The following is a 21,853-nucleotide window of genomic DNA, read 5'->3' on the forward strand; positions in this document are numbered from 1 at the left end:
TGAAGAACTGGCCTTTGATCCTCAACCTGCACGCACATTCTCTCATTGATCGACCATCACCTGATCCCGCGCCCATCAAAATGAAAGCTGTTCCTAGCTCGTGTGTGTTGCCGCAGCTCTGGTAGATGGTATGATTACCTCTAAACATTCGCATCATTGATCCCTTCCAACAAACCTCCTGCATGCCGAATCCATGGTAGTTGAGCACATCGGCGAGTAAGTTGAGAGATTCGCAATTCCACGAACCGCGGTGTTGAACTTAATCTAGAATTTAAAAAACACCTAAATAAAGATTAAAATAAAAAAAAATCCACGAACCGAGTTTCCAATCGCCCTCTGGCACTGAGACGATGATCAGCCGCTCCTAACAGGGGGAACAAACGCTCGATCAGATTTGAAAATATCATATTTTTTTAAAACAAATTATCCTCTTTGTATACATGGCTATGGGAAACTTTTGTAGCAAAAAAATGGCAAGAGGTTTCAAATGCATCTTAATGCCGGGAGTAGGTGTATTGGTTCTTCAGGTAGTAAGGTCGGTTCACATAAACTTGGAGCACTTGCCTATTTTGTAAGTGACAAGCGAACTATTTTTCAAAGGTATTGTAATCTGAATGATTATTGAAGAATCATAGGATTCCTAGCAATTCGTGGATAACGATGCATGGTATCAGGTCATTAGGCCGCAGCCCTTTGGTCATTGGGCCGAATGACCGAATAATCATTCGACCGGAAGGTCATTAGAACGTATTCTCATAAAGCAGAATGAGAGATGATAAGTGCGAAGTGAACAGGAAGTAGTAGAAGAAAGAAATGAGAAATAAAAAATAAGAAGTGAAAAGTCAGTTTTTTAAATTTTCCTTCTTTTTTCCTTCTTTTCTTCCTTTTTTCTTATATTCTTCTTTTTTCTTCATTTTTCCTTCATCCTTATTCCTTATTTTTTCCTTAAATATATTGTAAATAAATTATCCTTATGTTTTCCTTAAATTATTTTCTTTTTTTCTACTTTCTTAAATATTCCTTTCTCTTTCTTCCTTCTCTTTCTCCCATTTTACTTTTTCAGTTTTCCTTTTTCCTTCTTCTTTTTTCCATCTTTCTTGTTTAATCATCTTTTTTCTTTTTTCTTTTCCCTTATTTCTTCTATCTTCCTTTCCCTTCCTTTCCTCTTCTTTCATCATTCTTCATTTTTTTCTTTTCCCATTTCCTTTATCATGCTTCCGTATCCCTTTTACCATCTCCTTTCTTCCTTTTTCTTCCTTTTTCTTCCTTTTTCATTCTAACCTTTACCCTTCTAGTATCTTCCTCCTCCTTCTGCCTTGTTATTACTTTCTTCTTCTTTCTTCCTACTTTTTTCTTCAATTTTCCTTATTCCCTCTTATTTCCAGCTTTTACTTCTTTCGTTCTACTTCCTTTTTCTTCTGCCTTCTCTCTTCCACATTCTATCTTTTCCATCTACCGTCTCACTACTCACTTTCTTCTTTCTCACTTCTCACTTCTTATGTTCCATTTCTTCACTTCTCACTTTACGCTTCCCACTTCTCACTACTTACTTCTTACTTTTCAATTTTCACTATACTTTCTTAACTTCCCACATCTACCATAGCAGCACACATGTGACTTCAACTCATATGTGACCAAATTCAGTCACAATCAAGTTGCTGCAACCATTTTGTCTGTCTTTCATTTCATTTATTTAGTTAACATCTAAACAGATAACACTGAATCAACAATTTGACGCCACAATGCACGGTTCGAGGCCGCATCTCTCCATCCTCCCATACGCCCCACGCTCGCCAAGTCGTTCTGCACCTGGTCTGCCCATCTCGCTCGCTGCGCTCCACGCCGTCTCGTACCTGCCGGATCGGAAGCGAACACCATCTTTGCAGGGTTGCTGTCCGGCATTCTTGCAACATGTCCTGCCCATCGTACCCTTCCGGCTTTAGCTACCTTCTGGATACTGGGTTCGCCGTAGAGTTGGGCGAGCTCATGGTTCGTTCTTCGCCGCCACACACCGTCTTCTTGCACACCGCCAAAGATGGTCCTAAGCACCCGTCTCTCGAATACTCCAAGTGCTTGCAAGTCCTCCTCGAGCATTGTCCATGTTTCATGTCCGTAGAGGACAACCGGTCTTATGAGCGTCTTGTACATGACACATTTGGTGCGGTGGCGAATCTTTTTCGACCGCAGTTTCTTCTGGAGCCCGTAGTAGGCCCGACTTCCACAGATGATGCGCCTTCGTATTTCACGACTAACGTTGTTGTCAGCCGTTAGCAAGGATCCGAGGTAGACGAATTCCTCGACCACCTCGAAGGTATCCCCGTCTATCGTAACACTGCTTCCCAGGCGGGCCCTGTCGCGCTCGGTTCCGCCCACAAGCATGTACTTTGTCTTTGACGCATTCACCACCAGTCCAACTTTTGTTGCTTCACGTTTCAGGCGGGTGTACAGTTCTGCCACCTTTGCAAATGTTCGGCCGACAATGTCCATGTCATCCGCGAAGCAAATAAATTGACTGGATCTGTTGAAAATCGTACCCCGGCTGTTACACCCGGCTCTCCGCATGACACCTTCCAGCGCAATGTTGAACAACAGGCACGAAAGTCCATCACCTTGTCTTAGTCCCCGGCGCGATTCGAACGAACTGGAGTGTTCGCCCGAAATCTTCACACAGTTTTGCACACCATCCACCGTTGCTTTGATCAGTCTGGTAAGCTTCCAAGGAAAGCTGTTCTCGTCCATAATTTTCCATAGCTCTACGCGGTCTATACTGTCGTATGCCGCCTTGAAATCAACGAACAGATGGTGCGTTGGGACCTGGTATTCACGGCATTTTTGAAGGATTTGCCGTACAGTAAAGATCTGGTCCGTTGTCGAGCGGCCGTCAACGAAGCCGGCTTGATAACTTCCCACGAACTCGTTCACTAATGGTGACAGACGACGGAAGATGATCTGGGATATCACTTTGTAGGCGGCATTAAGGATGGTGATCGCTCGAAAGTTCTCACACTCCAGTTTGTCGCCTTTCTTGTAGATGGGGCATATAACCCCTTCCTTCCACTCCTCCGGTAGCTGTTCGGTTTCCCAGATTCTGACTATCAGTTTGTGCAGGCAAGTGGCCAGCTTTTCCGGGCCCATCTTGATGAGCTCAGCTCCGATACCATCCTTACCAGCGGCTTTGTTGGTCTTTAGCTGTTGAATGGCATCCTTAACTTCCCTCAAGGTGGGGGCTGGTTGGCTTCCATCGTCCGCTGAACTGACGTAGTCATCTCCTCCGCTGCCTTGACTTTCCCAGCCTGTACTCTCAGCGCCATTCAGATGTTCCTCGTAGTGCTGCTTCCACCTTTCGATCACCACACGTTCGTCCGTCAAGATGCTCCCATCCTTATCCCGGCACATTTCGGTTCGCGGCACGAAGCCTTTGCGGGATGCGTTGAGCTTCTGATAGAACTTGCGTGTATCTTGAGAACGGCACAGCTGTTCCATCTCCTCGCACTCCGCTTCTTCCAGGCGGCGTTTCTTCTCCTGAAAAAGGCGGGTCTGCTGTCTCCGCTTCCGTCTATAACGTTCCACGTTCTGCCGGGTACCTTGCTGCAGCGCGACCGCCCGCGCTTCGTCCTTCTCCTCCAGAATCTGTCTGCACTCTTCGTCGAACCAATCGTTCCGTCGACTCCGACCCATATACCCGACGTTGTTCTCCGCTGCGTCGTTAATGGCTGCTTTGACTGCATTCCAGCAGTCCTCAAGAGGGGTCTGTCTTATGCTTTTTGGGTAACTTTTCACTTCTCACTGCTCACCTTTCCTTTCTCACGTCCCACTTCCTACAGCTCACTTCCCACTTCTCATTGCTCACTAATCACTTCTCACTATTCACTTCTCACCTTTCACTTCTCACTTCACACATCTAACGAAAAAAAAAACATTCTATTCAATTGATTAAATTTTCCATGAACGACAAACGTTTCTAAAGAAGGGGTCATCTATGGGAAAAATGCTCAGATTTATTGTTTTTTTATATTATCCCAAGGAAAATTTCCTATTTTTGTATTGCTCTTTATTGATTTTTGTCTGGAAATTTCATAATTGTTTGTAGAAAACATGCACACTTATAATTTCTTGTTGCTAATTTTGATTTATTTATGGAAATTTTGTATATAGGGCTGTTCGGCCGATATTGAGAGTTGACGTAAAGTTAATGTCAACTTCTCTCCACGAACAGCCTAGATAGCCGTGTGGTGTCGGCAGCTGGTTATCTGACTAAGAATAACATTACGGATTGCCTGTTCCAGTGGTAAAAGTCCACCATACAGGTGACCCCTAATTCTCGGTGTAATGCGGCTTTATGCTTACCGTGCCTACGAATCTAGGATAGGATGCGACAATTGAATTATGACTGCCTTGTTGTTTCCTCAGTCGATTGTTTCGACGAGGTGGTGGCCAGTGCTTCCGAATATTTTTTGGCTAAATCCGCCAAATAATATATGTGAAAAAATAATGTTTTCTCGCTCATTTCTTCCATTATTCGTAATAAAAGATGTTACGTACTATCTGTTACATGGAACTAGATGAGTTTTACAGTGAAATTGGTAGAAAGTTGGTTAATAATGCTTTAAATCGAGTGTTTTAAATAAGCATAACCCTTGAGAATCATGCATACATCATTTGCAGTCTAGCATAAGTTCATGTCACTCAAAAAATCCAAAAACAAACTTTTGAATTTTGTCATTATTTTGAATTTAATTACCCAGCAACACAGCCAAGCTAACAACAAGCTGCCCTTTTGAAAATGTGATACCGCCGATCGAAGTAATCGATTGTCATTTTCACCCAATCAGCAACTGGTACGATTTTGACAGAAAATCGGTACGATTTTCAATCACTAATTGGCACATCCTATCCTAGCTACGAATGAATGTTTAGGGTGATCTAATAAGAATCTAACCGCAAACGGAGCCTGTGAAGTACCAGGGCCCCCTTCACAGTATTTAGCCCTCGCTACGCTAACCGGAGCTATGGCGTAGTTGACTTTTTGCTTCTCCGAGATAATCGGCTACTCTTATTCAATCTCAACGTGAGGTTGAAAAAGAGTGGGGTTATGAATATGTGTTTACTTAGTTTTCAACAGATTTCCACCTATATCGATTCGCATTATGCGTTTTTTTTTTACAATCTACTTTGTGTTTGTCACCTATATGGATTCGCATTATGCGTTTTTCAGAGTGCACTCTGTGTTTCGTCTTTGACGTACGTCCAGAACGTACGTACGAACGACGTACGTTACAGAAATTGATGAAATTTATTGTTCGACAGTTTATTGCTATGCTTGTTGCTAGGTATAAACATTTTTCAATATCGGACATCGAAAGGCAACAAGATAAGGCACAACTAACATTAAAATCAGAGCGTTAATGAATAAAGCTTCCAATGAATGATTAAATTTGTTATGATTAAATCATTCAACTCTATGATTAAAGATTATGATTAATGATTTATTCATTTTTGACAATGAATAATGATTATGATTAATGATTAAATTAATTTTTGACAATGATTAACGATTATGATTAATGAATAAAACGTTTGAAGTATGATTAATGATTACCGATCGTGATTAAATGTTGACACAATATGTGTATGATTAATGATTAACGATCGATATGATTAATGATTAATGATTATGAATAATCAAATTAAATGATTTGCATAGTGATCAATAATCAAGTAACCGTTCGACCAAATTATGTTTTTTTACCTTTGAAATTGTATGATTATGATTAAAGATTAATGAATAAAAGCGATGTATGCAATGATTAAAATTGATGATTAATGAATAAACTCAAAACAATCATGAATATGATTAGTGATTAATGATTAAATGCAAAAATCTATGATTAACGATTAGTGATTAATGATTGAATCGTATTTTTGTATGATTATGATTAATGAATAATGATTAAATAACCCATTATTCATTAATCATGATTAAATCTATGATTAATCACTAATGCTCTGATTAAAATCAGCCTATTTCAACGCGAATTACAACATTCGTTTTTAGCACAACGATAAATAATCTTTAGCTCTGTATACAACTACAACAATTGTTCACGTGGAAGTCCTAAATGTCCCAGTAGGGGATGTAATGCCAAAAAGGAGAAGTTCAAAAACATGTGTGCATCTTGTAAACTGATTTTTTTTTAATGTGAGATGTTCAAGGTTCACAAAAAGCTCCTCTTCCAGCACAACCAAAGCTTTAGCAGTGTCCTCATCGTCGGTACTTACCCAATCCAGTTCAATAAGTATTTACGCATCATGTAAACCCAATTTTCTTGAATACGAGACATTCAAGGTACTCCAAAACGTGCTCGAGTTCAGCCCACGGTATCTACCAGATCAACCAAGGCTTTTGCAACGTCTCCATATGTCGATGATACCCAATTCGGTTCAATAAGCATACCCGCACCATGTGAATCCAAATTTACTGAATACGAGATGTTTAAGGTATTTCAAAACGCTCTCGAGTAAAACGATAATACATTTATGCCCAGGGAATTTGAGAAAATTTCCAATCCGAAAATTTTCTAGACTGCGACCAAGACTGCGCATGTCTCAAGAGTCCAATTTTGTTTACGTCGAAACCCGAAATCTTTCTGGAGCTTTGTAAACAGTAGGAGAATAAACCCGTCCGTTCCGAATAATGTGGTTTTGAATAACAGTGAGTTAACTAGCACGAAAGAAGATGTGACTTCTTCGCTAAGCATTTTGCATCCGTTTTTGAACCAGATTCATCTTATGACATGGAGGCTAATTTAGCGGCTTCAAATGATGCTCTGAATGCAGTAGATTTTGATATGTTCGAAATAACGTGGATTGGATTTTGATATAATTCGGATGAAGAATTCATTTTCACCTGGGCCAGATGCCGTTCCTGCTGTCGTATTCCATCGATGTGCTAATGCACATCTGAGCCTCTAGCCTTCATTTTCAATCGATCGCTCGAACGGAGCGCATTTCCCAAGTGTTGGAAACTGTCTCACATGCTTCCTGTATTCAAAACTGGTGACCGTAAGGACGTTGAAAATGATCGAGGTATTATCAGCTTGCCTGTTGCTTCTAGAGTTTTTGAGATCATTGTTAGCAATCATGTCCTTCATGGAGGGAAATGCTTATCTAATCTTCCGGTCAATGTCATCATATAGTGCATATACTCCTGTATATATACGATTGTGATGCATCACCAGTGCTACGATGTGCACGTATTACCTGGCAATCTAACTGCATTGATTGTCTGCCTTTTCAGAATTCCCAATAAAATTCCGTTGAAATATCACAAATGATGGTAATTGTTTGTGGAAAGTGCAGTGGGTACTGGCCAAGTTCCCCCTGGCGGTGCTAAAATGATAAGCGGGAACAATGCCTAATTTCATTTAAATCTTTTAGTATCATTAGTGATTAGCACACGTTATTATTTTATGTGGGGGGCAAGCATGGAACATATTTTTCAACGCGGGTGTCAGGTCGGCTGACCCATGCTCGACCGAAATAGTAAAATTTAGCTAGAATATTTTAATTTTGTTTGATTGTTTGCTATTGAATTTTATATCAGAAATCGCGAAAATACTTGAAATAAAACTTTGTAAAATGTTTAGTATAATTATCTTTAAAAGGCATGGTTTGATTTTTGTATTCGATGAGCCTAGAAGAATCGTTTTGCTCACTGAGCAGAAAGTACAAATTTGGTAAATTTAGATTTGTTCAACGGATATTTGTTGATAGATTAAGGTTAAGAAATCGTCTGTAAATTATTTAAAGAATAAACTGTAAATAAAATTGATATTAGCATACTCTTTCGACAGCCGGCTGGCAAGAGTTTAAATAAAAACAGGTAAACAACATAGTCTGTGGGTCGAATTGCCAGCTTGAGGCAAACCTCCATGGCCTACCTTACCCTACCAAACCACCAACTCCGTAGAACTTATGAGGGCGTCGCCAAGTCGGGGGCCTCTCGTTAAGTAAGTTCTACATCAACATTTCCTTTCCTATCCCTAGTTACGGTAAAGATGGGCGTGGCCGGGAGTAGTAATCCTCATGCTTATGCCATTTTTAACTTAGATTGGAATCAAGGGTAACTCCCCACCTTAATTTCCGATAGCAATCTGGATAAGGATTCCATAAGAAACATGAGTATCACTAGTGTCCAATCTACGAAGTATACCGTAACAACGCTAACGCTAACGCTAACGCTATTGTTAGCAATCATGTCCTTCATGCTGCAAAAAACTACATTTTGACGGATCAACACGGCTTTTTCCCAGTAGGTCGGTGACCACTAATTTACTGGAGTTCACTTCCACCTGTTTGACGGCCATGGATGAAAAATCGCTAGTGGATGTGATTTACACGGACCTCAAGGCGGCGTTTGACAAAATTGACCACAAAATACTGCTTCATAATTTACGTATCGTAAACTCTCTAGTCTGGGATTTTCAAACAGACTGGTATCGTGGTTTTCCTCATATCTGTGTGGGCGGTCGATGTGTGTTAGACATACATCTCCTCGCCATTTATCAGCACTTCTGGCGTCCCACAAGGAAGCAACAAGAGCCCATTATTATTCCTTACCTTTTTCAACGACGTTGTCACTTCGCTTGGCTTTAAGTACAAGTTATTTTACGCCGATGATCTCAAGATCTATGTTATTGTTCACAGTATTGACTTCAATCGCTACTTAACTGATTTACCAACTGGTGTGCCGTGAATAAGCTAATTATCAGCATTACCAAATGTCACGTGATGACGTTCCACCGCTCCAAAAATCCGATAATGTATAAATACCTTTTCATGAATACTGTGCTGAAAAAAGTGGACTAGGTGACGGATCTTGGTGTTTTTTGGACCCCAAGCTCTCCTTCAATGCACATTATGCCACAATGATTTCTAAAGCAAACCGACAGCTAGATTCATCTCAAGAATATCCAAGGATTTCACATACCCGCACTGTTTTAAAACACTTTATTGTGCTCTCGTGCGACCAATTCTGGAAACGGCTTCTGTTGTTTGGGCGTCGAACAACGTAAAGAGGAACTTACGAACTGAGCGGATCCAGAAAAGGTTCTTAAACTACATTTGCCCCTGTCTTTTGTCGCAGTTTAACTTTAGGACTTATGCTTTGGAATGAACCTGCTGGAATGTTTAGCGCTGAACGAATACATCGTTCATGACGTGGTTGAACGGGTAGATGATATGTTCTGAACTCCAGAATTTTGGAGAACCAAAAAGCGGGCTTGTAGAAGTAATAAGTGAAATCCTATCGGCTCAATGGATCTGCTCTGCCCATGATCGCATATTTGTAACATTTGCATTTTGGTTGATTTTGCAAATCGTTTATCAATCCTCCCCATAAACTCAATCTTTTCAAGCTTAACACAGATAAGCAAGATAGTAAAGCCTATTTTACTGTTGTAGAATTAGATGCAGTTGAATGAGCTTTCTGAATGATTTACAGGCTTTTTACAGCATGAACAAAAATGTGAGTGTTAAAAATATGCGATCATGGGCAGTGCTGAAATTGTTAGCGATGTACGGATACATTGTTCAGGCCTTGGTTGATCGGTTAGATCGTATGTCTGAATTCCAGGACATTTTGGAGACCCTAAAATAGCTTACGTTTATTCAAAACTCGGTTGATTTATGTATTAGGATTAATATTAGGATATGTACTCCCGAACAGCTTGGACGGCCTAGCACGTTCAAACAAATATTGCAATGCCTTTTCAGGGCTTTTTATACTCGTTTCGGCAGGATCCAGTGAAAAACCCCAAATTTGTACGTTAAATCTACGTAGAAAAACGTCGGCCTGAAAAGGTTATGGAAAATTCTCCTTTCATAATTTCAAAATTCGGTTGAGGGTAACCATCTTTTGTTTTCATATCGTACAATTTAGCCGTAGTTGACAATAATGGTTCATGCATTTTTATTTAATTTAAACATAACTCATTTAATCAATAAGTTTTATTCATATTTTTGAGTTTTTCTTCCTTTTAAACATATATAAACATTATTGTAGACATATTTTGTGGAACTGAAAATGACCCTTTTGCTCACAACAAGTTGCATCTGAAAGGGAATTCAGCCCATTTGTTAGCTTTTTTCTTCGTTCCAAAAATAAAAAGACCTTTTTTCTTTGATGCGCTATTTGAAACCCTTACCATGCGTTTTTTTCTTCTTTTTATTACCTTCCATAATACACGAGAAAATAATCATCACTGCTAGTTGGATCAAACTAGGTTTTTAGTGCTGGATGGCTTACTTCTATCCTTTGAATGTTGGGTTCTTTTTCTATTTCTAGTTTTCAAGGGTGCCGACAACATTACAAAAAAGTTCAAAAATTGATAATTTATAAAAATGCCTAAACATTTTTTAAATCGACTGGAAATTAAACTTATTTCCTAAATAGTACCTAGTATATATCCGACTTTTTACGCGACAGTGCCATATTGCTTTGAATCACCCCTTTTGACACATGCTGCGTCCACTATAATTTTTATAAATTGATCTTAGCATATTTTAAAACATATACGAAATACAAATCTGAACGAGATGTTGATAACATTTTTTGATGGAAGCAAACATGACAGATCTTCAGACTCTAATTCATGGTTACCAAGACGTCATTCTTCAAATTCAGTTCACGGTATACGCCAAATTTGGTTCACCCCTCGCTAATTTATGACTAGCGTCAAAAGCTGGATACAAATGTCAGTCTAATTTCAACTAGTACCAATGTTATGGTCTAAAACAACCAAATCCCTTTCTTTAGATAATAAATAATTTCTCAAGCAGGATTTATTCATATCAATAAGATCCAAAAACAGCGAATTGGTGCACAAACTGCTTTGTTTCTTTTGTGTTTTTTTTTCTCAGCGGTGAGCAATGAAAAATTACACAGCTCAAGTTGAAATCGCTTCTTTTACGAATATTATTAATATGGGAATATGTTTTTAATAATGGAACAATTTTCCCATACCCATTGAAACTACAATATGCTATTTTTATTGACATAACACACAAAACATGATTTTTATTGTATACTAGTCGACCCGGCAGACGTTGTCCTGCGTAGTAGGCGAAAATGCCCATGTAGAATTTCCATACGAATCCTAATTTTAGTTTTTCAGGATTTGCACAACCTTAAGCGTAATTTTCGCATGAGGAAATATCATATAAACCCGTCGGAAACGGTAACGAACATATCTGCTGAAGAAATGAAAAAAATCCATCCAGCCGTTTTCGAGTTATGCGGATACGAACACAGACCATTTCATTTTTATATATAAGAAGAAGATTTACAAATAAAATTATTCGTAATTGTATGTTTTATAGTAAATCTATTGTATTTTTATCCGGGTTATTATCCGTTCTAAGAAATGACAATTTTTCTCGCTTTCCCTTTCATTATCGCTTTCACTTTCCTCGCTCCGTAGTTAAACCACCCGCAGTACTGCCCGTTCAGTATGGATGCCAATCAGGGCAATATAAATAGGTGAGGGGGTGCTGCCAAATCCTAGTGCTCGCATCCCGCCGCCGCCATGCCAGTCAGTGTAGCAAATACACTCTAAACAATTTGTACAGTGTCAGTTGGCTGTTATAAATAGCGCGTGTGTCCGCGATTCTATGCCTCCGCCCGAATGCAAGTGGCACAAATCACTGCGTTAGTATATTCTTGCGCACTACTTACAGCAATATAGCGCTGTGTGTGTATACACTCACAGCTAGTAGTGCGGTTTATTTTTCTCTTCTATTTGGCGGTCGGTCGTTGACCTGAGGTAGGAGGTGGATAGCGCCGCCTTATGGGTTGCACAGTGGCTACGCGCTGTGTTGCCACTTGTTTTGCTGCCTTGCACATCTCGTCATCACCGTGCCGCCGCCATTCAATAAGTGCTGACTGTCGGTTGAGTGACGAAGGCGACACTGACCAACGAAGACGATGTCGTCGACGGTGATATCCAATGTGTACGACACCGAGTGTGCTAATAGACAAACGCACTCGAAATGTCCATAGCGATGGACGACGACGACGACGACGACAGTGAAAACAGCAACTTCGGACGATTTGCTCGAGCTTGATTTCCACAGCTCCGCGTCCCGTGCGTGATGTGTACCTCAAAACAGGGTCAACCCAAACGTTACACATTAAGGAAGAGAGATCGTTGCAAAGTGCACCAAATATTGCGTACTTCTAATCACATCCATCTAGTTCTTATTTAATGTTATAGGATTACATATGCTATGAAAGGCACTAATGCAAGACATATCATTCAAGTAAGCTACCATGCGCCTCCATGCTTCTCCATGTTCTCGATTCCATGAAACGGTTTGTTGGCATAGTAATTCAAGTATCTAATCAAAGTAGGTACCTATTTTATTTCTATCCTTTCCTTGTAAATTAAAATTTAACAAAAACAACATAAATAATGTATATTTATATTGAAAAGTTTACGTCAAATACTAAAAAAAAATCAGTAATACATATTATGGTTTTGGCGATCTTCCACCTACAAATACTCTATCCACTGGCTCTTGTCTGTATATCGGTATGCCCGGATCTCCCCTACTGCGTTCGCTGCGTTACAAGAAGGGAATTGAGAAAGGCCGTATGGTTGCGTAGGGAGGCCCACGGAGCAGCACCCAAGATAGTAGTGTGGATTGCAATGCTCCTCTGGTTTGGTTCAGTCGTGCGTCGGTCGGGTGCAAGAACCAAGTGGACGAACGGCGGCGGCGCTATTCTTACTTCTAAACTTGCACATTTGCAAAATCCCAAAGAGGGTGCTCGACCGGCCGATAGCGGCTAGTACGCAATATTTCGCATTCGACCGACGACGACGATGACGATGGGTGTAGGTATATGTGTGCTTGCGTCGATCACAAAGGAAGCACCGATTTGGAGAGCTTTTAGCAGTGAGGCCTAGTTTCGCAGCGCTAGTCGTACGATGCCCGTGGAAGTAGTATACATGCGTATGGGTTATAATTTCATTCATTTATTTACCATAAACTTTGATGTGCCAACCAATGCTAACTTTTACTTTCGTTGGCGCGCAGAGTTGCTCTTATGGTGCACATTGGATGTTGGAATCAGTGTTAATTGTTTCCAAGTCTGCAAGACTGCAACTATTTCTGGGACTGGTTCTGTTTTCAGGTCATATTGACACCAAAGAACCGGATCAACAGGAAAGCATGTTAGAGCAGAAAGATAAGATTTTTGCATGTTGGAGGTTCACAATTTTCATTGAAAATCTAAAAGATGGCTCTCAACTATCTTGTAATAAGTTTGGTTTTGTTTCTTGTAAAAGATTATAAAATTCATGAGAAAAGGGGTAACATGCAATTCCAGATGAATGATCTCAGCGTCTCAAACTTCAGGCTTCACCAGTTCGCAGAAAAATGATTTATTTGACACAAAGATTTTTTTTTAGAATGGCTGAGGAGTACATACATAATTATAAAAATAAAAATAAAACAATTTTTATACACTCACTTTATTGCAAATATTGAATCGGGGCTCACTTTTTATGGTTCATATGCTCCTCCTTAGAGTGTTTCACTCATGATGTGTTGTTCAACGGACTTCAAGCATCATGAGAAATCAAAGTCAAGCTATTCGAGCAAACGCAAGCTATTAGCTGTTGTCCAGGTCCTTTAACTGAAGTCAGTCAAGATGTCTTGCGACATCCAAATTCGGGCAAATACACTTTCGTGTCCTGAAATATCTACGATTTTCAACCAACTTTCATCGGAAGGATCAAATCGTAGGGGAAGGGGGGCAATATGCCCTAGCTAAGCAAACACTGCATTATTGCCTTATTTGTAACGCTATTCCTGGGTATTTTTACATTATGCAACAGTTAAACAAGATAGCTAGTTGATGCCATTCAAAAATTTTCAAAAATCTCAATCATATTGATAATATTCACATTTCAAAAAAGTGGTGATATTCTGTTGCCGGAAAACTCATGAGGCAAAACGCCTTTTAGCTGCCAGCTCCTAGGGAACAAAGCACCACGCGTCGGCGAATCAGCATTCTGGTATGGATAGTGCGTGGAGACGCAAGTACATTGTAGGTTAGTGCCACTAAAGCGTTTTGCCTCGCCAAAATGTTAAATGTTTCTGCAAAATGTAGAAAATTTCAGTTTTTTCCGACCTTCCCATACCGTGGTGCATCGAAACCCGTACACTTAAGCACTTAATTTTATAAAAAATGCTCTAGAAAATACGAAATAAATTCAAATAGAACGTTTGTTATTGATACAAACGCCCAAGGGCCTCTACTTTTTATGTTCTCCACTGTATTGCATTGAAAACAATGAAAAATATGATAAAATGATGAATAAAATTGGGATAGGATAGGATCATAATCCGTACAGCTATTATCTAACTAAATATTTAATATAAAGCAGACCGAGTGACCAGGCTTCCACTTTAAATAATTCAGTACGCATCTTCAGAAGCGATCCCTTTGATGTTTGTTTTGCTGATCTTACTCTATTTATTGCAATTTGCAAATTAAACACAGTCACTTTCGGTACAATTTATACGGCACGCAACAAAATGGCGGCTGAAACTTTGCGTTTTCTGGGTGGCGATTTGTATTTCAATTGAAATATTTTAATTTCAAAGCATATTTTCCATTTCAACGGCCAGAAAGCTTACTGTCAACCATAAGTTTAGGATGAGATAAATGTTTTGTAAATGTGTTCCCCTAAACACCCTTTAATGTAGTGATATCTCACGAAGTGGACGGAATTCGGTGCTGTACGGATTTCGGTCCTCCACGGCACACTATTTTGAAAAAATTTTCGCCTTACCTACATAATTTTAGACCTAGTTTTGTTATGGCCATCTTAATGACGGTAAATATGAGGGAAACCACAAAAGACGTTTTGCCTCGGGGGGGGGCGTTTTGGGGCTTCTTCCCCTACTGTTTGCATCCAGTGCCAGGGACGCAAAATTCCGATAAGCTATGTGGAATGTCGCTCTGTCGAATAAATTTTCCGTGGAAATTCGAATAAATTTGCCGTGGAAATTCGAATGAATTTTCCGTGAAAATTCTAATAAATTTCCCGTGGAAATTCTAATGAATTTTCCGTGGAATTTCGTATGAATTTTCCGTGAATATTCGAATAAATTTTCCGTGGAAATTTGAATGGATTACTCGTGGAAATTCGAATGAATTTTCCGTGGAAATGCGAATGAATTTCCCGTGGAAAGTCAAATGAATTTCCCGTGGAAATACAATTGAATTTCCCGTGGAAATTCGATTAAATTTCCCGTGAAAATTCAATTAAATTTCCCGTGGAAATTCGATTGAATTACCCGTGAAAATTCCAATGAATTTCCCGTGGAAATTCGAATGAATTTCCCGTGGAAATTCGAATGAATTTTCCCCGTAAATTCGAATAAATTTCCCTTGGAAATTTGAATAAATTTCCCGTGGAAATTCGAATGAATTTCCCTTGAAAATTCGAATTAGTTACCCGTGGGAATTCGAATGAATTTCTCGTGAAAATTCGAATGAATTTCCCGTGGAAATTCGAATGAATTTCCCGTGGAAATTCGAATGAATTTCCCGTGGAAATTCGAATGAATTTCCCGTGGAAATTCGAATGTATTTCCCGTGGAAATTCGAATGAATTTCCCGTGGAAATTCGAATGAATTTCCCGTGGAAATTCGAATGAATGTCTCGTGGAAATTCGAATGAATTTCCCGTGGAAAGTCGAATGAATTTCCCGTGAAAATTCGAATGAATTTCATGTGGAAATTCGAATGAATTTCATGTGGAAATTCGAATGAATTTCCCGTGGAAATTCGAATGAATTTCCCGGGGAAATTCGAATGAATTTCCCGGGGAATTTCAAATGAATTTCCCTTGGAAATTCAAATGAATTTTCCCTGGAAATTCAAATGAATTTCACCTGGAAATTCAAATTAATTTCGCCTGGAAATTCATATGAATTTCCCGTGGAAATTCGAATGAATTTCCCGTGGAAATTCGAATGAATATCCCTTGGAAATTCGAATAAATTTCCCTTGGAAATTCGAATAAATTTCCCTTGAATATTCCAATAAATTTCCCTTGGAAATTCGAATGAATTTCCCTTGGAAATTCAAATGAATTACCCATGGAAATTCGAATGAATTTCCCGTGGAAATTCGAATGAATTTCCCGTGGAAATTCGAATGAATTTCCCGTGGAAATTCGAATGAATTTCCCGTGGAAATTCGAATGAATTTCCCGTGGAAATTCGGATGAATTTCCCGTGGAAATTCGAATGAATTTCCCGTGGAAATTCGAATGAATTTCCCGTGGAAATTCGGATGAATTTCCGTGGAAATTCGAATGAATTTCCCGTGGAAATTCGAATGAATTTCCCGTGGAAATTCGAATGAATTTCCCGTGGAAATTCGAATGAATTTCCCGTGGAAATTCGGATGAATTTCCCTTGGAAATTCTAATGAATTTCCCGTGGAAATTCTAATGAATTTCCCGTGGAAATTCTAATGAATTTCCCGTGGAAATTCGAATGAATTTTCCGAGGAAATTCAAATGAATTTCCGCAGAAATTCGAACGGATTTTACGTGGAAATTCGAATGAATTTCCCGTGGAACTTCGAATGAATTCATCTTCTTCTTCTTCTTATTGGCATTACATCCCCACACTGGGACAAAGCCGCCTCGCAGCTAAGTGTTCATTAAGCACTTCCACAGCTATTAACTGCGAGGTTTCTCAGCCAAGTTACCATTTTTGCATTCGTATATCATGGGGCTAACACGATAATACTTGTATGCCCAAGGAAGTCGAGACAATTTCCAATCCGAAAATTGCCTAGACCGGCACCGGGAATCGAACCCAGCCACCCTCGGCTAGTCTTGCTTTGAAGCCGCGCGTCTTACCGCACGGCTAAAGAGGGCCCCAATTCCCCGTGGAAATTCGAATGAATTTTTCTTGGAAATTCGAATGAATTTCCCTTGGAAATTCGAATGAATTTCCCTTGGAAACTCAAATAAATTTCCCGTGGAAATTTGAATGAATTTCCCGTGGAAATTCGAATGAATTTTCCGTAGAAATTCGAATGAATTTCCCGTGGAAGTTCGAATGAATATCCGTGGAAATTCGAATGAATTTCCGTGGAAATTCGAATTAATTACCCGTGGAAATTCGAATGAATTTTCCCTGGAAATTCGAATGAATTTTCCCTGGAAATTCGAATGAATTTTCCCTGGAAATTCGAATGAATTTCCGTGGAAATACGAATGAATTTCCGTGGAAATACGAATGAATTTCCGTGAAACTCAAATAAATTTCCCGTGGAAATTTGAATGAATTTCCGTGGAAATTCGAATGAATTTCCGTGGAAATACGAATGAATTTCCGTGGAAATTCGAATGAATTTCCGTGGAAATTCGAATGAATTTCCCGTGGAAATTCGAATGAATTTCCCGTGGAAATTCGAACGAATTTCCCGTGGAAATTCGAACGAATTTCCCGTGGAAATTCGAACGAATTTCCCGTGGAAATTCGAACGAATTTCCCGTGGAAATTCGAAGGAATTTCCCGTGGAAATTCGAAGGAATTTCCCGTGGAAATTCGAATGAATTTCCCGTGGAAATTCAAATGAATTTCCCGTGGAAATTTGAATGAATTTCCCGTGGAAATTCAAATGAATTTCCCGTGGAAATTGGAATGAATTTCCCGTGGAAATTCGATCAATTTCCCGTGGAAATTCGAATCAATTTCCCGTGGAAATTCGAATGAATTTCCCGTGGAATTCGAATGAATTTCCCGAGGAAATTCGAATGAATTTTCCGTGGAAATTCGAATAAATTTCCCGTGGAAATTCGAATAAATTTCCCGTGGAATTTCGAATCAATTTTCCGTGAAAATTCGAATGAATTTGCCGTGAAAATTCGAATGAATTTCCCGTGAATATTCGAACGAATTTATCGTGAAAATTCGAATGAATTTCCCGTGGAAATTCGAATGAATTTCCCTTGGAAATTCGAATGAATTTCCCTTGGAAATTCGAATGAATTTCCCATGGAAATTCGAATGAATTTGCCATGGAAATTCAAATGAATTGTGGAAATTTGAATGAATTTCCCGTGGAAATTTGAATGAATTTCCCGTGGAATTTCGAATGAATTTCTCGTGGAAATTCGAATGAATTTCCCGTGGAAATTCAAATGAATTTCCCATGGAAATTCAAATGAATTTCCCATGGAAATTCGAATGAATTTCCCATGGAAATTCGAATGAATTTGCCATGGAAATTCAAATGAATTGTGGAAATTTGAATGAATTTCCCGTGGAAATTTGAATGAATTTCCCGTGGAATTTCGAATGAATTTCTCGTGGAAATTCGAATGAATTTCCCGTGGAAATTCGAATGAATTTTCCGTGGAAATTCGAATGAATTTCCCGTGGAAATTCGAATGAATTTCCCGTGGAAATTTGAATGAATTTCCCGTGGAAATTTGAATGAATTTCCCGTGGAATTTCGAATGAATTTCTCGTGGAAATTCGAATGTATTTCCCGTGGAAATGCGTGGAAATTCGAATGAATTTTCCGTGGAAATTCGAATGAATTTCCCGTGGAAGTTTGAATGAATTTTCCGTGGAAATTCGAATGAATTTCCCGTGGAAATTCGAATGAATTTCCCGTGGAAATTCGAATGAATTTCCCGTGGAAATTCGAATGAATTTCCCGTGGAAATTCGAATGAATTTCCCGTGGAAATTCGAATGAATTCCCCGTGGAAATTCGAATGAATTCCCCGTGGAAATTCGAATGAATTTCCCGTGGAAATTCGAATTAATTTCCCGTGGAAATTCAAATGAATATCCAGTGGAAATTCGATGGAATTTCCCGTGGAAATTCGATGGAATTTCCCGTGGAAATTCGAATCAATTTCCCTTTGGAAATTCGAATGAATTTCCCTTGGAAGTTCGAACGAATTTGCCGTGGAAATTCGAATGAATTTCTCGTGGAAATTCGAATGAATTTCTCGTGGAAATTCGAATGAATTTCTCGTGGAAATTCGAATGAATTTCTCGTGGAAATTCGAATGAATTTCTCGTGGAAATTCGAATGAATTTCTCGTGGAAATTCGAATGAATTTCCCGTGGAAATTCGAATGAATTTCCCGTGGAAATTCGAATGAATTTCCCGTGGAAATTCGAATGAATTTTCCGTGGAAATTCGAATGAATTTCCCGTGGAAATTCGAATGAATTTCCCGTGGAAATTCGAATGAATTTCCCGTGGAAATTCGAATTAATTTCTTGTGGAAATTCGAATTAATTTCCCGTGGAAATTAGAATTAAAATTTCCCGTGGAAATTCGAATTAATTTCTTGTGGAAATTCGAATTAATTTCCCGTGGAAATTCGATGGAATTTCCCGTGGAAATTCGATGGAATTTCCCGTGGAAATTCGATGGAATTTCCCGTGGAAATTCGATGGAATTTCCCGTGGAAATTCGATGGAATTTCCCGTGGAAATTCGATGGAATTTCCCGTGGAAATTCGAATGAATTTCCGTGGATATACGAATGAATTTCCCTTGGAAATTCGAATGAATTTTCCGTGGAAATTTGAATGAATTCCCGTGGAAATTCGAATGAATTTCCCGTGGAAATTCGAATGAATTTCCCGTGGAAATTCGAATCAATTTCCTTTTGGAAATTCGAATGAATTTCCCGTGGAAATTCGAATGAATTTCCCGTGGAAATTCGAATCAATTTCCTTTTGGAAATTCGAATGAATTTCCCTTGGAAGTTCGAATGAATTTCCCGTGGAAATTCGAATGAATTTCCCGTGGAAATTCGAATGAATTTCCCGTGGAAATTCGAATGAATTGCCCATGGAAATTCGAATGAATTTCTCTTGGAAATACGAATGAATTTCCCGTGGAAATTTGTATGTATTTCCCTTGGAAATTCGAATGAATTTCCCTTGAAAATTCGAATCAATTTCCTTTGGAAATGAATTTTCCTTGGATATTCGAATGAATTTCCCTAGAAAACTCGATTGAATTTCCCTTGGAAATTCAAATTATTTTCCCTTGGAAATTCGAATGAATTTCCCTTGGAAATTCTAATGAATTTCCCTTGGAAATTTGAATGAATTTCTCTTGGAAATTCGAAAGAATTTCCCTTGGAAATTCGAAAGAAATTCCCCTGGGAAATTCGAATGAATTTCCCTTGGAAATTCAAATTATTTTCCCTTGGAAATTCGAATGAATTTCTCTTGGAAATTCTAATGAATTCCCCTTGGAAATTCAAATGAATTCCCCTTGGAAATTCGAATGAGTTTCCTGTGTTAATTCGAAAGAAAATTCGAAAGCTTCTTTTCGTGAAAATTCGAATTATTGTCCCCTGAAAATTCCAATGAATTTCTCCTAGAAATTCGTATACATTTTCCTTGGAAATTCGAATGTGCTTTCCCTAAAAACACGAACATATTCCCTCTGGAAATTTGAATGAACAATTACAAAATCACAAGAATAGTTTTTTTATTTACAAGATTAGTTCTTTATTTTGATTGGCTTGATCACCTACACTGCCGTTCTACGCATGCTTGTACCAAATTCAAAAAACGACAAATGAGAAAATTGCATTTGAAATTGAACACTAATTTTCATTTCTGGCGTATAACCATAATGCAATATAAGATTATTACATCACAGAACTATTCAGCAGACTTCATTTCGTTGAAATCATTCTTATTTTTCACTCACAAATAGAATTTGCGACAACGATCATGAAAATAGTGTGGCGGGACAGTTATGCCGAGAAATAGAGCACTTGTTTTATGGTTTCTACGCATATCAGCCCCGTTCAATGCATGATTTCGTGAATGACTACTGCGATTGACATATGTCTCCACATGCTTTATTCTTGGAAGTGAACCTTCCACGTGGTTGAAGTGATTATGACGCTTAGAATGAGTATTGTACAAATTGTCCCCATTACACCACTGCAACAGGCTAAGATTGCAAGATCTAAACAGAAAATGCTATTTAAATGTGTGTTGCTCGATGAAATAACATAATCCGCCATAATGATGAATGTAATCACCGCGAGACAATTATGCGTAGAAATTAGGCAATGGGACAAAAGGTTTTGGTGTTGTTTTCAATGATTTCCCGAACAAAGTTCGAAATCTGTTAGAGTTTTCTAAAAGTATACATCAAAATAGACTGCTCTATGGTGAAAAGTTAAAATCCACAAAAACTAACATGGGACAACTATGCGTAGAAGGGCAGTACAACGGCGAATCATATTTGCAATTCGAAGATCAGCGTCGTGACAGATTATGAGCAGTGGTGCACCGATGAAAAAATAATTTCAGCAGCGAGCTTCCAACTTCCAAAACCTGTCGCCTGCATGGCGCGTCATATTACTCCTTAAATCTTGATACGGGTAGATAAATAACTTAAATTTTAACAAATAAAATAAGAATGTGCTCAAATGTTAATTCTTTTGTTGGGATTTACTGCAATTTGACACATCGTGAAATTTAAAAATTATTAGCTTTGATATTGAACTAATATTTAGGTCATATCCAACGAAATATATGGTTTTCGCAACAGATGCCATAAATGTTATGTGTAGCCCTGACATTTGTTTCCTATACCGATCTTTTCGATTTTATTTTTCGTTTAAATTTATCATGAAATAATCGGCATAATATTGAATTCACATCAGAGGAGAGAACAAACAGATGTATTGAAAAAGATAACATACACAAAATCATAATATTCAAATACGACTCTATATGGTCAAAGATAGCATCTAATGTG

General features: G+C 38.7%; 1 protein-coding gene across 3 annotated transcripts in view; it reads left to right on the top strand.

The window, feature by feature from the left end:
• The window catches only part of LOC134226298 (uncharacterized protein DDB_G0271670), a 236,034-nt gene that overhangs the window by 130,859 nt on the left and 83,322 nt on the right, over positions 1-21,853 (top strand). The gene's annotated exons all lie outside the window — the stretch shown is intronic.

Source organism: Armigeres subalbatus, chromosome 3 (assembly GCF_024139115.2).
Source record: "Armigeres subalbatus isolate Guangzhou_Male chromosome 3, GZ_Asu_2, whole genome shotgun sequence".
NCBI classification, from domain to species: Eukaryota; Metazoa; Arthropoda; class Insecta; order Diptera; family Culicidae; genus Armigeres; species Armigeres subalbatus.